The sequence below is a fragment of the Canis lupus genome, chromosome 25 (assembly GCF_011100685.1).
Source record: "Canis lupus familiaris isolate Mischka breed German Shepherd chromosome 25, alternate assembly UU_Cfam_GSD_1.0, whole genome shotgun sequence".
NCBI classification, from domain to species: domain Eukaryota; kingdom Metazoa; phylum Chordata; class Mammalia; order Carnivora; family Canidae; genus Canis; species Canis lupus.
The window spans coordinates 23,913,391-23,920,026 of record NC_049246.1 but is presented as its reverse complement, the minus strand read 5'-3'; the positions used below and the strand labels follow the sequence as shown (position 1 = coordinate 23,920,026).

At 39.9% G+C, this 6,636-nt stretch overlaps 1 pseudogene; it reads right to left on the bottom strand.

Annotated features, from left to right (window-relative positions):
• Positions 1 to 200: 200 nt before the first annotated feature.
• On the bottom strand, positions 201 to 3,086 carry LOC106557766 (annotated as a pseudogene).
• Positions 3,087 to 6,636: the final 3,550 nt, after the last annotated feature.

The following is a 6,636-nucleotide window of genomic DNA, read 5'->3' as shown; positions in this document are numbered from 1 at the left end:
TGTGCATTCTTTTGCATTTATTTCTATTAAATGAATAGGAAAAAGTAGTAAGAGTTTATTTTTTAAAGGAATTGATTCCCATTCCATTGGGCTCTGGGATTTATCCTCCTGACTAGAAATGAGCCAGGGTAGCAACTTGGGAGTCTATTTATTTATGGTTGCCAAATGGTCCTTTTTTGAAATATTTTCCTTTGTAGTTCTCAACCAGCTGGGCACTCCACTGCACCACCGTGGATGTCATCTCTGATGTCATGAGGGTGGCTGTGGTCAACATCACAACCCACAGGCTGGGCAGCCCCCAGGATCTCTTTAATGATTCCAGAGAGTTCTCTGGCTAAAGAATGGTGCCACATCTGTCGGGCAATGTTGACAATCTCATCAAAAGTGATATGTCCCCTGTGTTTAATGTTTTTCTGCTACTTTCTGTCTCTTGGTGGTTCCTTGAGGGCTTTGACCAGCAGGGCAGCGGCAGAAGGCACCACTTCAATCTGGGCCTGTCTGTTCTGAATGGTCAGTTTCACTGTCATCCTCAGACCCTTCCCATCACCAGCTGCCTTGGCGATGTCATCACCAAATGTTTTTGGAGACAGACCGAGACCACCTATCTTTGGGGCCAGAGCAGACATGGCACCGACCTCCCTACTGGTGGTGCACTGTCAGGTTTATGAGTTTGATTGCGACAGAGTTGAGCTTAGGCAGCATGGTGGAGGCAGCGGGTGTTGGATGAACCCAGGCGACTGAAGAGGCTTGCACCTCAGCCTCCTCTGAGCTGAAAGCCAAAAGCACTTATTTACTTTTAAAATTCAAGTCATATTCTAGATACCATTGACTTTAATGTTTTTAATTATGTTAGTTTTATGAGGGAAGGAACCTTGTTATCTTGTTCAAAGCTCTGTCCCCAGTATCTAGAATAGTAAAAGTAATAGACTTAAGAGCTTTTTTTTTTTTTAAGATTTTATTTATTTATTCATGAGAGAAACAGAGAAAGAGAGAGAGGCAGAGACACAGGCAGAGGGAGGAGAAACAGGCTCCTTGTAGGGAGCCCGATGGTGGGACTCCATGCCCAGACCCAGGATCACACCCTGAGCCAAAGGCAGATGCTCAACCACTGAACCACCCAGGTGTCCCATCAAGTATTTTTTAAATGAGTGAATGAATCTATATTTTTGCTAGAAGTTTTCATTAACTGCAAGGTCAGTGTTAGTTAACAGTCTGAAACGGCTTTCCCAAGACCCAAATGCCATGTTAAGCTTCAAGCAAAAAAAGTACAGGTATCCTCTGCTTTGTGAAAGTTTGTGTCCCTCTATTCTTTTATGAAATACCTACATTATTTAGTATAGTAACTGTTTTCATTCACTGAAAGAAATCTGAGGAGGAATTTGGCTTTTACAAAAAAGGTGGAGAGTGAAGACAGCATTCAGCATTTATTTTGCAGTTATGTGGGCAGCGTGCACCCTGAGCAGAGAGAGAGGCCCCTGCCCCGCCGAGCTCCTTCCCAGGGACCTGCACCCAGCACCCAGGCTCCGTCCAGGGAACCTGCACTCAGCACCACAGCATCAAGCCACAACAGCTTTGAACTGTGTCTGTGAGCATTTGTTTTATCTCCATTTATTTTGTGTATCCATTAGCAACGTGTGTCCTGAGGAATCAGAAAAGCTTAAGAAAGATTATTTTTCAGACCTGGGAAGGCTCAAAAAATTTTTTTTCTGTATAAATTAATGGTAACTGCTTCTCCGCTTTCTGTCATTTTGGCTAATGCAAAGTTTCAGGGGGTACACTCTACTTTCCTACAACAGAGGAACCTGTAACATGTGTAAGACAAATGAAGAATATAATCCATTCTACTCTTCTTTATCTTCTGGAGTATAGCATCTAGTTAAATTCAACCACCACACACCAAGACAACATTAATGAACTCAGTTGCTGTGCTGCCCTAACTTTTTTATGCCAAGGTGATCCCAGAAAGTGACAATATTTGTAGGATACAGGTCGGGAGGAAAAAGTCTTGCTGGGCCACATTGAGGGCTGAGGTGCTAATACACTGTTAAGAACTAACATATTTTCTTAAAGAATCTTTTATTTCTAACAAAAGTTGCTGTTTAAATGCTGATCATGAAGGAATACTCCCATGACAAGGGAGAAAGACGTTTTTAATGTTAAAGAATGCTTTGATACCCAGGAGGGAACAGAAAAACCAATAGGGTGCTTCTCTCATCTGCTCTGCCCTATTGTGTCAGGAGAAAAACATCTGAGACGAAGGAGAAGACTTGAAGCCACAGTATGTAATAATACTAGCCACAATTAAGTAAGTACCTCCAATAAAAGGTACTCTGCATACATTAGCTAATGTAACCCATTTAACAATACATGGGATGGGTTTGTTTCTTCTCTTTTCCATCAAGGAAATTGAGGCTTAGAGACATTTAATGTCCTGTCCAGGTCCTTGTAAGTGGTAAATGTCAGAGCCAGGTTTTGAATCTTTGACCCCAAATCCCATGTTCTCTCTGCAAACAGTGAGACATAAAGAGCTTATGTGTACATCACTGTCTTCAAATAGTAACTGACTCTTCTGTGGCAGAGAAAATAGAAATTTCTAATACTCTAAGAGGTCAAGCTAGTACCTATGAGTGGAATCATGAAGGAAGACAGGTTTTACTTAAGAATATAGAAGAAATGATCATCTCATGAAGGTAGAACTTCTCACCCCAGATAGTATTTAACAAGTGATTACTTCTTAGGGAATTTTAGAGGAGGCTCCTGCTTGGATGACCTCTACTTTCTTCCAACGTCAAGAGTATGGTATTAGAGTAAGTAAAAAGCATGAGAACATTCTGTTACAATATTGTCCCTCTTACATGAATTTTCTAAGGAGGGATTTGTATTTTAGACTAACTACATATGGATCAAGAGCTCAAATGAGCTCATTTGAGCTCTTGATCCAAGAAAGAAGGATCAATAATACTCCAAAGAGCTTATAAGTACCTTTCTTAGAAGACTGCCCTATTATTCTGGAGTTTCCAGGTCTGGTCAGCAGTACATTCATTCTGAAAAGTCAAAATGCAATCTGAAACCTCCACCACCGGCATGATTGCAATAGAGCAAAGAGGATCCCATTACCTTCCACAAGCCTTCCCAAAAGAAGTGAATCGACTAACAAGAAATCTTGAAATCCATAGATTATCCTACTCTGAGGAATGGATTAAGTAATTTTTCATGTGATCTTGTTGATATGCATAAGAGAAAGTATTATATTTTCAAATTTTCTCCTTTTTTTTTTTTTTAGCCACTTTCTTAGAGGGTAGTACCTTTGCCATTTCCTTATCATCTTTTCACAAATACACTTCCAGTTTTTGCTTTAGGATAGCAACTACTCTAATAAATCTAGGGTTCTCTAAGAAGAGTATTTTCATCTTTGAGAGGGCACGTGAGATTTAAAATAAATATATGCCACTGGCTGGTGTAGAGAACATGGAGGGCCAGTCAGCACTCCTGCTGATACCACCCCTTTCCCCCACCACTCCCTGTGTCTTTGCTCCTTCTCTCCCTCCTCTTTAGGCAAGAGTGCTTGGTGCCCCATTGAATTTCCAGTCCCTCGAAGAGTCTGAAATGATTTTGGAACTGCAGATGTTATCCCGCTCGATTCTTCATTCTCCCAAACCAAAGGTGGTTAAGAGACAAAACTAAACCATTACAGGGAAGGAAATTCTAAATAGGGATGTGACTGTTCAATCACTTGCAAACGATCTCCCTTTTCCTTGGCTCAAGATATCCTTCCTTACAAGGAAGGAAGAATGATCAAAGGCAAGGGAATGTCTAGTGGATGTGTATTTCAGACAATTTTGTCATTAATAGCATTGGTTAATCACCTGTTAAGTGAAGGTGAGTACAACAATATCAATAAAACTTGCTGAACAATGTCTACCTGGATAAAATATCTGTACAATTTATTTCCTATCCCACCCTTCCTATTTTTTAAAAAAACAGGCACATAGGAATTGATCAAAAAACGATTGTTGAATAAAAAAATGATACAGTGTGATTGGGAGATAATGATAGAGATAATTGTAAATGTATAGGTAATTATAATTTCATCATCCTTGATATCCATTTAAGATAACTGCCTGTTAAAACTGAAAGTCCTGGGCAGCCCCGTGGCTCAGCGGTTTGGTGCCGCCTTCAGCCCGGGGGGGCGTGATCCTGGAGACTCGTGATCGAGTCCCACGTCAGGCTCCCTGCATGGAGCCTGCTTCTCCCTCTGCCTGTCTCTCTGCCTCTCTCTCTCTCTCTGTGTCTCTCATGAATAAATAAAGTAAAATCTTAAAAAACAACGACAACTGAAAGTCCTTTCAGTTCAGTAGATCCACTCAAAATGCCTAATTTTGCAATAGGGCCAGTGATCATTATTTCTCTTCCTCCTCCCCCTCCTCCTCCTCCTCCTCCTCCTCCTCCTCCTCCTCCTCCTCCTCCTTCTTTTCTAAGGATTTTATTTATTTATTCATGAGAGACACACAGAGAGAGAGGCAGAGACACAGGCAGAGGGAGTAGCAGGCTCCCTAAGCGGAGCCCGATGTGGGATTTGATCCCAGGACCCCGGGATCACAACCTGAGCCAATAGTAGAGGCTCAACCACTGAGCCACCCAGGCATCCCATCATTTCTTCTTCCTTTAAAGATTGATTGATTGATTGATTGATTGATTGATTTTAGAAAGAGAAAGTGTATGTGTGTGTAGGGGGAGGAGCAGAGGGAGAAAAAGAGACAATTGTAAGCGGACTCCCTGCTGAATGGAGACCATGATGAGGGGCTCAATCTCACAACCCTGAGATCATGATCTGATGTGAAATGAAGAGTCTTACCAAATCTTGACCTACTGAGCTCCCCAGGTGCCCTGATCATTGCTTTTTCAATGAGCGCAGAAAATAATACAGTGTTTAAGAGTCTACATATTCAGGATTGAGAGGGCTAGAATCCAGCTCCATCACTTATTAGCTTTACCACACTGAGTGAGTTTCTTATCAAGGTTCTCTCCTCTATAAACTGAGAATAACTCAAAGGGCTATTAGGAGGATTGAATGGGATAAATCTTATAAAGGACTTTGCATAGTATCTGACATATAGTAAATATTATATGTTAACCATTATTATTATCATTAATCTATCAGTATAAAGAATAAAAAGAAATATAGGGAAGTATAACACTAATGAGTAAAAAGGTAATTTGGCTGCCTCTCATATCTGGCAATTAAATTTTAGGGGATTTTAGGGCAACGCCGGTGGCTCAGTGGTTTAGCGCTGCCCTCAGCCTGGGGCCTGATCCTGGGGACCCCGGATCGAGTCCCATGTTGGGCTCCCTGCATGGAGCCTGCTTCTCCCTCTGCCTGTGCTGTGCCTCTCTCTCTCTCTCTCTCTCTGTCTCTCATGATTAAATAAATAAAATCTTTAAATAAATAAATAAAAATAAATTTTAGGGGATTTTAATTACTGTATATTATTTTTCTATATTTGTACATGCTTCATTACTTACGGGAAAATAAACTAGTAAACCCTACCACCTTACAGAAATACATACAAAATGATTAAAAGGTTTGTAAAGTATTATCAAATCTAAAGCTGTTAGCTGTTGAGGTTTTGTTTACTCCGTCAAAGAAACTTATGTTTTAAACACATACTACCTCTAAAAAGTATGGACAGGGATGCCTGGCTGGCTCAGTCAGTGGAGCATGTAACTCTTGATCTCAGGGTTGTGAGTTCTAGCCCTACTTTCAGTGTAAAGATGACCTAGAAAAAAAAAAAAAAAAAAAAAGGAAAAAAAGAATCCACAGTCTCTTTCTTTTATTTGGTACCAGAACCTTTGTTATTCTGAAGTCTGGGGACATAAAGCCATTAAAGTTTGTAAATGGATTGACAAGTGCTTCTGAGAAGCCGGGACAGAGTGAGAATATTATCTTAGAATGTAAAGAAGAATACTATGTAAATAGAGTTGCAAATCTCTTTGTATTGAGCTGACAGTTCAGTACCTTAATAATCTCACAGTCACTAAAGTTATTCAAGTTTAAGACAATCCCTGATGAATTAGTTCAATTACTATGATGTGGGCCAAAGAGCAGGGTTACATATATCCTCATTGAGAGAGATATCATTTTATATTAGTTTTCAGACTCCTTCAGTTATGTTCCACTGGGTTTTTTGGTTTCCTTTTTTTAAAACAACATTTAAATTTAACTTCTTGTTCACCTTCCTTACTACTTGTTTTTGTCTGGCATGATTTTTATGCCTTCAGGTGCATATGAATTATTTATGCACCGATATGATTTTCTTTCTACATCTCCTTGCTATGTTTTAAGTGAAAAGTTATGAAGGAATATTAAATAAGATGAGAGCAAAGCCAAGGGAAATGCAATATAGTTATGTGGGTGTACTGATAATGCCAGTCGTCAAGTATTACTGGACTCAGCTGAAAAAAACAAATATGTAACTCCCTTCACCAGTTCCTTATTTTATATCACCCTAAGGCAAGATTATTTCCTAGAAGACATCATTCTGTAATATTACCTTTTCTCACCTCTAAATCTCCCTAGCCCCCACTCCAAATACCAGGTAATTTTCCTAAATCATAATACATTTTGTTAGCAGTATG